This window comes from Misgurnus anguillicaudatus, chromosome 11 (assembly GCF_027580225.2).
Source record: "Misgurnus anguillicaudatus chromosome 11, ASM2758022v2, whole genome shotgun sequence".
NCBI classification, from domain to species: Eukaryota; Metazoa; Chordata; class Actinopteri; order Cypriniformes; family Cobitidae; genus Misgurnus; species Misgurnus anguillicaudatus.
The window spans coordinates 3811566-3826041 of record NC_073347.2 but is presented as its reverse complement, the minus strand read 5'-3'; the positions used below and the strand labels follow the sequence as shown (position 1 = coordinate 3826041).

The 14476-nt window shown below is 42.4% G+C and overlaps 1 pseudogene; it reads left to right on the top strand.

The window, feature by feature from the left end:
- The first annotated feature begins 4018 nt into the window (after positions 1-4018).
- LOC141368839 (polyribonucleotide nucleotidyltransferase 1, mitochondrial-like) lies at positions 4019-13860 on the top strand (annotated as a pseudogene).
- The last annotated feature ends 616 nt before the right edge of the window (positions 13861-14476 follow it).

The following is a 14476-nucleotide window of genomic DNA, read 5'->3' as shown; positions in this document are numbered from 1 at the left end:
CTGCTGTTTACAGCTCGGGCGTGTGTGACTGTCCACAGTTCGTTCTACTGACGTTCACTCTCGTTCTTTCTTCCTTTACAGGCAGCTTGGACACAACAACACAGTTAGTGCAACTTGGATACTTCTCACCTCTCTGCTGTTTACAGCTCGGGCAGGTGTGACTGTGCTAAGTTTGTTCTTCTGAGTTTCACTCTCGTTCTCACTCCCTTTACAGGCCGCTGGGCCACACAACACAGTTAGTGCAACTTGGATACTTCTCACCTCTCTGCTGTTTACAGCTCGGGCATGTGTGACTGTCCACAGTTCGTTCTACTGACGTTCACTCTCGTTCTTTCTTCCTTTACAGGCAGCTTGGACACAACAACACAGTTAGTGCAACTTGGATACTTCTCACCTCTCTGCTGTTTACAGCTCGGGCATGTGTGACTGTCCACAGTTTGTTCTACTGACGTTCACTCTCGTTCTCTCTTCCTTTACAGGCAGCTTGAACACAATAACACAGTTAGTGCAACTTGGATACTTCTCACCTCTCTGCTGTTTACAGCTCGGGCGTGTGTGACTGTCCACAGTTTGTTCTACTGACGTTCACTCTCGTTCTCTCTTCCTTTACAGGCAGCTTGGACACAACAACACAGTTAGTGCAACTTGGATACTTCTCACCTCTCTGCTGTTTACAGCTAGGGCATGTGTGACTGTCCACAGTTCGTTCTACTGACGTTCACTCTCGTTCTCTCTTCCTTTACAGGCAGCTTGGACACAACAACACAGTTAGTGCAACTTGGATACTTCTCACCTCTCTGCTGTTTTCAGCTCTGGGATGTGTGACTGTCCTCAGTTCGTTCTACTGACGTTCACTTTCGTTCTCTCTTCCTTTACAGGCAGCTTGGACACAACAACACAGTTAGTGCAACTTGGATACTTCTCACCTCTCTGCTGTTTACAGCTCGGGCATGTGTGACTGTCCACAGTTCGTTCTACTGACGTTCACTCTCGTTCTCTCTTCCTTTACAGGCAGCTTGGACACAACAACACAGTTAGTGCAACTTGGATACTTCTCACCTCTCTGCTGTTTACAGCTCGGGCATGTGTGACTGTCCACAGTTCGTTCTACTGACGTTCACTCTCGTTCTCTCTTCCTTTACAGGCAGCTTGGACACAACAACACAGTTAGTGCAACTTGGATACTTCTCACCTCTCTGCTGTTTACAGCTCGGGCATGTGTGACTGTCCACAGTTCGTTCTACTGACCTTCACTCTCGTTCTCTCTTCCTTTACAGGCAGCTTGGACGCAACAACACAGTTAGTGCAACTTGAATACTTCTCACCTCTCTGCTGTCCACAATTCTGGGTAAGTGCAGCTTTTCCTCAGCTCGCTATACGGTGTTTTGGTCGACAATGCACGGGGGCGGGCTTATGACAGCTGGCCTGCACAGAAGGGCAAACGGCGATAATTTCCCCAGGGGGCGCCGGGGGCCAAAACCCTTTCGGCGAATTCGCTGGTCAGCAAGGGGGGCGAACCGTCACACCGTCTCACCGGGCCGAGCGCTGCCCTATCCTCAATGCCTGTAGGCCGATCGAATACCAGACAGGGGCGCCCCTTTGTAGAGACCACGGGGCGGCGGAACTCCTTCGCCCCTCACTCTGCCACAAGATAGAACACACAGGTAAAGTAGCAATATACAGGTTCGTGGTTGTACTCACACACACGCACTGCCAGCTTCCAGGTCTTCACCGCCACACTCTGAAACTGTCGACACACAGACGGGGCAACTTCCAAGGCCCACACCGTCACTTTTCACTTGAATCGCACACAGCATACAATAGTTAATGTTACTCACAGCCGTCAGCCTCTCCGTCTCTTCCTCAGCGGAGGGGATGATGCGGGGTACGTCTGACAAGACACACAGCACTTGCACAGCAACCCACAGCAAATACACAGCACCACTTCAACGTGAAAAGGTTTTCAAATGACATGGACTCACCCACCACACTACAGGTGCACACACGAGACGCCCAGCGTCCTCCACTTCGCTAAGGTAAGATGGGGGCGATGACACTACGGCCGGAGCTTTTAGTTCTGCTGCTCTGGCTATTTAATCCACTTACTCCTGCGGCTCACCTACCACGCTCGATCGGAGATAGGGCCGCTTTCCTCATCCTTGAGGCGTTCAATCATACACAGATTAGTAGTTATGTTTCGGATTACATCCAGAGCCAATACTCACGGCGGTCTTCTCGGTAAGTAGTTTACAAACGGCTTCGTTTCCTTACTCCTTGGTCACTCCAAGCGTGTTACAATTTCCGTTGTTTTCTTCTCCCCACAGGGTTTCCTCTTACGATATCATCCACTGAGAACTACGAGAGAGAAAGAGAGAAAGTGCAACCAACTGCCAAAGTGTAACTGACGAGCACAGCTCCGTACTTCAACTCACAACTAACGCGCCCAAACTGTGATTTACACTGCTCTAAAATACTCCTCTATGTGCTGTAATCCTCCAATTGACCGGCGTTCCTCTTAAACGCCCACAGCTGCGCTCGATTTCGCTGATTACAGCCCTCACGACACTACCGGATGTCCGGTGTTTCCTCTTCCCGGTCCGGGCGGAAACATCCGGGCGGAACCAAAGTTTCCCGACTTTCGGTTCCGCCCAAAAGATCGTCACCTTGTGACATCAAGACCATATAATTATATTTCGTATATATTATTGTTTATAGATGTCAAATATCAATTGACTTTTTTCTCTTTTATTAAAACCTGTCACCGCAAACATCACGCAGGCTTGTACTGCTTGCAAACATGCACACGCGAGTGATGGTTGATTAAAATTGCTGTTTTCTGAGGGTATCTGCGTGCGTGGAATCCGGGCAGGTCTCTGCTTTTCATCCAGACCTTGACGCTTTGTGTGTTCGACTGGTGCGGAGCTGACTGATCGGCGTATGACATCAGAGTAACGCGAGAGCAAAGGTAAAGGCGGACCCTTTTGTAACATTTCGACTTGCTCTCGCGGTACTCTGATTTCCTCGCTGCCGAACTTCCTGCGCAGCGCCACATAAAGTGAAATGCTCTTTGACTCTTTGCAGCAAAATACCAGCAACATGAGAAGTGGTGGCACGCAAAAGACAGTGAAGGTACGCTAAAATATAAAAGTGTCAGTACTGCGAGCACTGGTTTAGAAATGGATGTGTGGCGTGAGAGCGTGAGAATGGGGTCAATTGCGTGGGTCTGACGGTGAATGCGAGAGAGTTGGCAGCTATGATTTATGGTGTCACTGCAGCATTAAACAATAACATTCATGTAAAAATAATGTATTTATGCCACTTTTCTGTAATGGTAGGTGCATCATAGCAACACGAAATAATCATTTTATGACCCTAACGAACACAAACACGTACTTGTTCGGCTTGCCGTCCATCTAGCGCTTCCGCCGTCCGTCATGGCGTCCATAATTCGCGCGAGTAGAGCGTGACGTCACGTGCAAGGGGTCTATATCAGAGGATCATGAAAGATACTAACACCAAATGCCGTTCAATCATAGACCAAATTTTATTAGACATCCTTCACATTATATAGGATGCAAAAAGGAAACGTTAGTCACCTGGGTAAAGTCTGGCACAATCTCATGATCAACATATTGACGAATCCGTCCGTATGACTAATTAAGACAGCTTTGTGTTCAACCTACATAAGGGGAAGTGATACTAAAAACAGGGAAGTGGGGTCTGGACTAGGGATGGGCATCGAAACCCGGTTCCACTCGAGAACCGGTTCTAAGTTTAACGAACCATCGGAATTGTATGTCCTCAACGTTAACGAGTCCTCTTATCCAGTGTTTCCCAACCCTGGTCCTCGGGCACCCCCTCCCAGAAAGTTTTAGATGTCTCCTTATTTAACACACCTGATTTAACTCATCAGCTTGTTAGGGAGACATGTTTATCATTTTAGAAGGAGGCTGCTGAGTCGAATCAGGTGTTTTAAATAAGGAGACATCTAAAACTTTCTGGGAGGGGGTGCCCGAGGACCAGGGTTGGGAAACACTGCTCTTATCGATGCTCCGAGTCCCAGGCAGCCGTGCACTCAAGTCGCAACTGTCCCTTTGTCCTTTAACGCGCACCATAGATAGCACGGCGTCTACGCATCTGCGTGCCTTCATTACGGCAAAGCGATTTGAGCAAAGGAGGGAATTATGGAGAGAAAGAGGCGATCCAAAGCTTGGCTTTATTTCACAAAACGTGACGAAAATCATGCCGTTTGCAATAACTGCAAGGCGGTGATTTCGTGTAAGGGTGCAAATACAAGCAACATGCTTAAACATATGTTAACCCGTGGTACTAAATTGCAGGAATGCCGTGTTTTTGATCCGCTGCGTACAAATGCGCAAGCTAGCAGCACCGTAACCTCCATTGAACAGGATAATGTAATGTTACACATCACTGGCGTCTTACAAATAACAGGCATGTTGTACGAAAACACTGTACTGTGTTTGTGTATAATTATTCTCGCAATATCCATTTTAGATGATAGGCAGGATGAAATCGTTAGCTCCCAGTCAACAGGCTGCTCGAGTAACGTTACGAGTGAAGAAATGCGTTCGCAGTTCAAAGACATTAGACATGCAGTTTTGATTCTCTTGTTAATGTGACATCACACAGATAAAGCTCCGCCCACACCCATTAACTGACAGGTTAATTTTACCCAAAAGCTTTTCTAAATTTGTTTGTTAGCACATTAGATACTATTGTATCAGACTGTATTCGGATGAATCAGATCTATTTTAATTAAACGCACTCCCTGTCTGTTGGTAATTGAGGAGCTGTAGCTCATTTACATTTAAAGGAACAGCACTTCTGTTCCCACCCAAATAGGGTCATTTTTGGACATATAATGAATGATCTGTGGGGTATTGTTACTAGAGACTTGAAACTTATATCACATGTAAAAATGGGCATAATATGTGCCATTTAACATCTACAAATGAGAATTATAAACCAGTATTCACTTAAAAACATGACACAACACAGCAAATTCTTGTACTTAACAGGCGTGTATGTTCTGACACAGATCAGTATGAGTATACAGTATATGTGAATAGCTAATTTCATGTGTTGTTATTTCAGGTGTTCCAATGTCTTCTGCTGTGGCAGGAGTCGCCATTGGTCTGATATCTAAACCCAGTCCTGATAAAACATCTGAACTAGCAGACTACAGATTACTGACTGATATATTGGTATAAAGTTCAACATTCGTTTATTTTACTGTATAATGAGATTGATGTTAAAGTGATTATATCTGATGTTTAATGTCATGTTTTTATTAATAAGGGAATAGAAGATTATAATGGTGACATGGATTTTAAAATGGCAGGCACCAGTAAAGGGATCACAGCTCTGCAGGTAAATCACTCATTTAAACTGTGCTGTGATGTGCTGTAATGTAACCGTGAATGCTCAGGATAATGTTTGTTCTCCAGGCGGATGTAAAAATCCCTGGACTTCCTTTAAAGATCGTCATGGAGGCGATACAGCAGGCCACAGGTACATCTCATCTGTCCTCATGTGCCCATTCAATATTTATTGTGATTCATACCGTGGGGTACTATGCGATAGAAAAGCACCACCAATGAATATAGCATATCAAAGATGAATGCACATTTATATATTGATTTAATAGATTTACAGCATTTTGAAAAAAAAAACTTAAATAAAATAATCAGTTTTTATAATAAATCTTTTAAAATAAAATTATGGAAAGATGCTATGTGAACGTTTGTAACAGAAAATGGTTTTCATCTCGTCACTTTCTTTGTATAAAAAACATGTTTTTACCGAAATTAGTGTTTTGAAACCACACTCTTCATTTGTAGCCTACGTAATAAAAACCAGCATTATGTATTATAACAAATGCCTGCAGAAGGCGCTAGCGGACTCACTTGCGTTACTTTCACTTTAAATTGAGAAACGGTTAGTTTTAGCCAAATAAAATTTAAATCTATTTAAATCTTTAATGTTTTTTTCAATTCTTTTCAATAGAAATGATACAGCCACTGTCATTCTTGAGCAAGAACATGCAGATATTAAATCATGAAAAGTCATAGTGAGGGTTTAATCTGCTGAGACTTCACATCTGACACTGATCAACAGACAAACACAACGCATCTCACACGAACACTATTGGAAACCCAAACAAAAAAGAATATGCAGAATAAGACAGAATATAATGCATGCACTGTAAAACTAAACTCTATGCTGATATCAGGAGACAGAAAGCTGCATCTTCCGGAGGTCGCATGTGCAGGCTACATATGTCATCAAGCTTGGTTTATTCCAGTTAACTGAGAATTACATTCGCAAGTCATCATAACCATACAGATGCGACATTTGAGGATGCAGCCTTTTGTTTGAGAAACGGACAGCATTTCACCTCCACGAAAAATCTTGGGACATAACTAATCTCGCGACAAGATCTCATCACATCCCTATTGATATATTATAATATATTTCACACAGCACAAATGTGAGTCTCTAAGGAAGGGTGCACACCAAAACTTTTAAACGTGTCTGAAAACGCCTGGAGGACGCCGAATGCCAGCTGTTTTTTAGCTGAGCGCTTTGGTAGCTGTGAAACTTCGTCTGTGAGCCGGTTGGTTGCTGTGGTAATGTCCTGCCCCTCCTGCAGTGTGATTGGACGGCCGTGTGAGAACTGACATTGACGAGCGGAGCTTTTCACCCAAAGTTGAATATTTTTCAACTATCGGCGCTCAGCACTGACGTGGAAAAAACACTGAGCACCAGTTTTCAGCGCGGAAGAAAACCAAGGCCAAGCTTCCATTGGAAACAATTGAATACATGCGCCGGCCACGGGCGTAAAAGCTTTGGTGTGCACGCACCTTAAGGCTACAAGTTTGTTTGGTACTCAGCCCGACCCCCTTTTCCAAAGTGTTTTTCAAAAATCATGCACTCCACCTTTAACACTTTAGTTCTTATATTTACATTATTTGGCACAAGCATCTCTTTAGATTCTTATAACTTCAGCTGCAGAGAAAAAAAAGACATAATGTAAAGTTCCTCTACTCTGCTTGTGTTCATCGTATATTTTGTCAATGAATTTTACACGTCATGTCATTTGCTGGTTTTGTTGTTGTTGTTTACAGTGGCTAAAAAAGAGATTTTAGGTATCATGAATAAGACAATATCTAAACCGAGGAGCTCCAGAAAGGAGAATGGGCCACTTGTTGGTATGTATGTTTATGTAATTTCAGCTTGAGGTTTTTACAGCAATATTCACTTCCTCTGATGTCATCTTAAATTATTTCTATAGAGAACGTCAAAGTGCCTTTGTCTCGAAGAGCTCGATTTGTAGGTCCAGGTGGTTACAATCTCCGCAAACTACAAGCTCAAGCAGGTAAGGTCCTGTAGTTTATTTCTTTAGCTGCTGTAGTTCATCAATGTTTCCTGTGACATGTGGATCTCTCATCGTAACGTCTGACAAGTGTAACAATAAGTCAAGTGGATGAGGAGACGTTCTCAGTGTTTGCACCCACACCCAGTGCCATGAATGAAGCCCAGGAGTTTATGAAAGAAATCTGCAAAGATGATGTAATATTCAAATACACATCAGATGATGTACTGTTTGTTTGTCATCTGGATTGTGTTCTCATGATGTCTGTCTGTCTGTCATGCAGCAGGAGGAACAGCTGGAGTTTGGTGCCATATACACAGCCACCATTACAGAGATCAGGTGACATTGCGATTACATCGGTTTTACCATACTGAACATCACTTGGAGAATACATTAAATTATTTTTTAGCTGTGGACAAACACATTAGACATATTTCTGAGTTCATAGGAAAAACAAGAATTTTATTCATGGAAGCTGGTTGGATGGTGTAAAGTAATCTCTGAATAGAAAGATAGTTTTAGAGTTTGAGCAAATATTACACTATAAGATAATAAAGACAAATGTTTTTTTTTTTGCTTTGTTTTGAAATAACATAAGACCAGGAACATTTATTAACTCTTTCCCCACCAGCATTTTTTTTTTAAGTTACCAGCCAGCACCAGCATTTTTTTATGATTTTCACAAAAGTATAATGCCTTCCATATTTATCCATATATACATATCAAATGAAAGAAGAAATAATTGTCTCTTTTTATCACCTCTCAAATATAGGTAGGTTACTTCAAAAATACAAAATTTTGAACAAAAAGCTGAGATGATTGCGTTTTTGTGAAGGACTTTTGATAGAGATCAGATTCAGACCTATACACAGAGTTTGGACTGTTTTCTCTAATGCTGCGTTCACACCAGTTGCGGTAGAGGTGTCAAGCGCGAGTGATCTCAACGTTAAGTCAATGTGAAGATGCGTTGACGCGCGTCTAGACACGTGAACTAGACTATGGTGGAATCGCGTCTACCGCGCCGCACTAAATGCCTTATTCGTGCGTCTAGTTTGCGCGAATGGCGCGAATTGACCGTTTCCGCGGCAAACGCGTGAGTTTAAAAATGTGAACTTTGACGGAAAAACTTGCCACGTTAACCAATCAGGAGCTTGCTCTAGTAGTGACGTGATTACAGGAAGCGAATGGAGTCGCAGAAGCCTATGGAAGGCCCTCCCTTGAGGCGAATTTCTGCGTGAATGTCTCGATGACTAGAATTTCACGCGCGGCTTTCACGGGTAAACTCAAAATCTTCAAGCGGCAAACTAGACGCGGTAGACACAATTTTGACGCCTCAAACGCGGCTGGTGTGAACCCACGGTAAGCAGGGACGTACTGGGACTGAAATTCAGCCCGGGACTTTAAGATGGAGAGGCCTTTTACGCGAGTGCCCTTGGCGCATGAGCAGGATTTTTTGCAGTTATTTTAATTCTAGTAGTGTTTTTATGGTATGAACTTGAAGAGAATCAGATTATGCTGAAGACCTAAAAGAAACTTTAGGATAACACCTGCCTCCTCAGGTTGTATAAGCAAGTCACCACTGCACTAAACACAACCAGGTCAGCAAAACCCAATCTCGAACACATAAGTCACAGTATACTGCTAACTACCAGCATGTCATGTGTACAGTCAGTTGGAGTGATAGAATTGTTACAAATACTCACACATACCCACTCAGATAATCAAAAACTACAATACAGTCCCATAAAATAGAGATTGTGTGTGTACGTACTCACTTTCAACTCTCCCTGGCTCAGCTTCCCCTGTGCTGGACCCTGCCTCTGCTTACTGATTGTACAGCTACATATGCATGAGAAGAACATCAGTAATAAATATGACTAAGAATAATTCCTTTTTTTTAATTCAATCTGTGCTTTAGTCAGGTTATAATCTAGTAAGTGGAACTATTGCATTTTATCCTATATGTAAATATGTAATATTGTGCTGTATTTTTCTATTTGTGTGTCCTTAATAAACCTTTGATTGATTGGTTGATTGATATGCCTACCCTGCTGAAAAACCAGCATCAAACCAGCATGGGAATTATGCTGGTCTATGCTGGTTTGATGCTGGTTTAGCTGGTGGTCACCAGCATAAAAGCACCAAAACACAACATATGCTGGTCTTGCTGGTATGCTGGTTTTTCCAGCAGGGTAATATGATTGCCTACCCAGCCCTGCACACTGCCCCATCACTGTTTTTGTACTGGTTCCATTCTCCTCCTCCTCTTGTTCTGCTTTCCTTCCTCTTCCTCATCAATATGACTGCAAGGGTCATCATCAACCTGTCTCTCTCCATCAGTGACCTTAACAGCTAATATACAGACATACAGGGATTCCTTAGACCATTTTACTGTTTGAACACAATGATGACGTGGAAACGTATGAACGCGCATGTTGGCAATGGAAGTATGGCAAGAATCAGCAGTGAAGCAACACAGACAGAGAAAGTTATATTTAAAAGTTGACTTTATCAAGTTTTTCAACACAGCTACCAGATCCGTGTACTATAGTGGAGTGAATAGAAGACGTTAGCAGATGGCCAAATATAAAGTATATTATTAGTGAAACCAAACGCAATTACCAGACATTTTGATGCTGGGAAACTGTTTTGATAAACTTACTGAGTTGCTAACAGGTTAAAACCACTGGGGAACAACACCACTTCTGTTGCCAAAATGTGCACGCAGGCTATTTCATCAATTTCATAAGCGGGATAATGTAGAGCGAGGCGGTTCTTATAGCGAATACAACCCCGTAAGGCTGATTCAAGCTCCGCTTTGCGTGGGGTCCTGATAAGCCTGTCGGGGTTGTATTCGCGCTTATATATGCCTATATTTAAATGCAAATATAAATTATTTCAGTGTATAATAGATGCATCACTAATTGTGCACCTGTCCTGTCCATGCTGCTGGTCCTTCCTTATCTGCACTTCCTGCCACAGCGTCCTTTTAACTGCGAAAAAGGTCTGTTATTTGGCGCATTTAGCTGCCTCTTTTGATCGGCGCCTTTGAGCCAATCGGATGTGAGGAAAAACGAGGATCAGTCCAAGTTGGGAGGGGCCGCTCTTATCCCCCCTCAAGATTTGAAGAATTGGTTTGGCCCGGTCTGAAACAGACACAGGCTGAATCCCAAACCGCCTACTTCCATACTATATAGTACGCAAAGTAGCGCTTTTTACATACTATATAGTATGGAAGTAGGCGGTTTGGGATTCAGCCATAGCGTTCCGCTGCAGCTGAGCGCCTGGTTAGGCATTAAAAAAAAAAACTTTTTGACCTCCGGCCGGTTCGGCCTGAAATGGACCGGCCGTTCGGGATTGCTCCCGGAACTCCCGATGGCCAGTCCGCCCCTGACGGTAAGGGAATACTTTCGGGTTTTATAAGTTGGGTAAGCGCCACCTGGTGGATAATAACGGAAATACAAATTGTCAGGAAAACTCGTCAAACTCGTTTTCTCTTAATTGACGAGTTAACGAGGAAAGAGTTTACCCTCTAGGCGCCACGGTCGACTTTTGTCGACAAGATGCGTCACTGAATGTAACTGCCGATTTTGTCAAATAGGGTGTCAAATTTCGTTCATCCTCCCCTCCACTAGATGGCAGACATGTCAAACTTTATACCCGACTCAGAAAAACATCATGCTTCTATACAAACTCTTAGAGCAAGAGCACATTGAAGTGCGCAACAGCATAGCTAGTGTGCAAGTGAGTCATTTTATCAGAGCGATATTGTCAACCTCAGCGAGTTTTTTCAATACATGATCATATAATGGCATCAAAAAAGCTTACCTGCAATGAAGTGTTGGGTCTTCTATTCGCTGACAATGATTCTGAAGGGGAATATCTGCCTTCAGAAGATGCTGGTGATTCATTTAGTGACCACGATTTAGACGCGCCCCTGCTTTGCAATCGTGCAGCTGGACAAAGTGAAAGTGTAGCTATACACCAAGCACAAATGATGAATCCTTTGCCCAATGTCAGTGGTGGGAATGTTACACGGGGTCGGAGAATTCATCGGGTTAGCAGGCGTGTTACAGGTGTGGGGAATGAGGCTGGAGGTAATATGCGCGTCCAGTCTTTTTACCGTGCAAGCAATGTAGAGCGAGCTGCGTCTTCCCGAGCGGGCCCTGGGAGTCTGTCGGGCGAGCGGCCGACTTCCAGTGCTCCGTCCCGTGCGCCTCCTCACAATCACGATGACAGTAAAGGCAATAGTCCCAGCTGTGCAAATTCTCTCCACTCGGGGCGCATGCGAGGCAGATCTGGCCATGCGGCTCGTAGCAGGAGCAGAGGCGGTGTTACACGGGGCAGAGGAGCCATTATGCATAACGTTAGTCTATCGGCGTGCAGATCAGTTTGTTTACTACTTACTATTTACCTGAGCATTCAGTATTGTGCAATATAGCATACAAGAAGGTGAGGGACATTTTGGGGGGAAAGAAGTGCTGCATTTTATCATTCAAACATGTGACTTTTCATGAAAATTCAAGATGGCTGCCACATATGACGTCATAATATGCAAATTTAATGGGACATTTTATTCCCCTCCATAAAGTGTGTCATCCTTAATATTTCATTAATTTACAGAAAGTCTCTATCTCTTATCACGTTTAAGATATAGCCTTTTGAAAGTAACATGTCAAAATTAAACGTCTTAGGAAAAAACCTCTGGCACCTAAAGGGTTAAGACAATCAAATCTGAGTTGTTTAGACACTAAAGTTATAAACGCATAATTTTCTTGATGTTTTTAGGGACATTGGTGTGATGGTGAAGCTGTATCCTAACATGAGCGCTGTGCTCCTACACAACTCACAGCTGGATCATAAAAGGGTCTGTAGAGTTTCTCTACTGTGTAATCTAAAAAATAAAACAATACAAACAGACAGTCATTGAGATGATAGTGGATATAATTCGGATGGATTAATCAATAACTTTCTGTTCTGTTTCTCCAGATAAAACATCCCACTGCTCTTGGATTGGAGGTTGGACAGCAGATTCAGGTATCCAGACAGCAGTTATAGGAGTTGTCTGCTGAAACTAGCTGAGGAACACAACTGTGTTCATATATTCACACATAAGAAACTGACATTTGTTTTCACCATTGTGAGCAATATGTTGAGCTCCTACTCTTAAGTATTTTGTAGTTGAGAGGTGCTACAGCCTGTGATTGGACAAACACATGATGTACAGTCCAGTGAGTCATGAAAACATCACAGTAAAATAAGTCTCATGTAGACTCACTGTAGAAAATCTGTACTTCAGAGCAGCTTGCATTGGTCAGTCTCATAACGCTTGTGTTTTCAGGCGGACTGTTATAGAAATCTTGCAAAATAATTTCAATCAGATGACAACATCTGCACTCTTAAAGGGTTTTCAATTTTGTGTACGTTATACATCAAATGTTCGCCCAAAGGTCCACCACAGTCGTGACTTCGGAGAGCCAGACAACTACAGAAAGATTAGAGACGTGCGCTCGTAGTCTAGCAGTTAGAGAGTTGCCGGTTCGATTCTTATGACCATCAGGAACCGACTAAAGTGCCCTTAATGTCCTTGATCAAGGCATCTTTCCTCCAGTTGCTCCCCACAGTAAATGACGTCACAACTTACTTGACTAAGTTAAGTCAACACAGGTTCCTGTTGTTTGTGTGAATAGAGAGGTGGAAATGTAGCCAGTTGTGTGTCTCCTCTTTGGAGAGCACTGGTTTGGGACGTGAATCCTTCACAAAGTCTTTATTTTCTGACAAGAGTCTTAGTAAAATAGTCTCATCAGGGTCTGTGTTATCTGACCGAAAGTTTTTTGATTGATTATTTGTCTTTTAATTAGTTAAACATTGTTAACTGTGTCAAACTCTTTATGGGTGTGTGTGTGTGTGTGTGTACAGGTGAAGTATTTTGGCCGAGACCCCACAGATGGCAGGATGAGATTATCACGTAAAGTTCTTCAGTCTCCAGCAGCGACTGTAGTGAAGAGTCTCAGTGAGAAACAGAGCATCTCTATAGGAGAATCTCAAGACTCATAGAGCTCTGCTCATTACTATCTTTTGTACATGACATATTTTATTATAATAAATCTGCTTATTATTACAAACACAACTCTGCCCTTTGCATTTCATGCGTTTACAACATCAGCAGATAATGAGATTTGTTTCTTCACAACCAGACACCAAATCTACTGATAAAAACATTTATCCATACTGTTTCTCTCTGGTAAACTGAACCTCCAGCCTTCACCCAAGTCCCCCACAACTTTTAAAAAACAACACATATTCACCAGACTAACATATTACTCTTAACTTTTACACTAAATGTAAAATACCTTTTTAAAATAAAAACCTTTCATGTTTTTCTATCATGTTGTCCATCTTTCCTAATTTCGAGTGTAATCTTGCTTGTAAACATGGCTTTGCTCTTATTGTTAGTTTACTGACTAAATGTTAAATGCTCCCTTATTTTTTAAATTAAAGCTGCTAAATGAATAAATGTAAATGCACATTTATCTGATTGCTGTGACTGACATCTGTTATTTACACGTGACATTTCCTAGTGTGAAAAACAAAACATTTGTATGAAAGACGACATCCTCAAAACACTATTACAAATGTTAATATATTGTTTGTTATTGTTTTTTTCATGACTAACTTTTATATTAATTATGAATAAATGATAAATATAGGATGCTCACATAATGTAAAGTTCATGTAATGTCTGCTTTGACACACAGCAGTATGTGCCGCTTAAAATGAATTCATTCATTAATTTAATAATGAAATCATAATATTGAAAATAAATAAATCACTTTTTAAAATGGACAAACAAGTTAAGTCAAGTTTCCTGTTATCGTCATTTAACAGTAGCCTACTGTTACGAACTAGTCTAAGGTGTATAAAGAGTAATGAAACATTAATGTGAAGAGAGAGAAAGCACTTCTGACTCCAGGTCCCAAAACACCCGGTCACGTAAACACACACAGGTTTAAAGCACATTCACAAGTTTATTGAACAAAACAGCGGTCTCATACTGCTGGTCCGCCCTCCCCCTCTTAT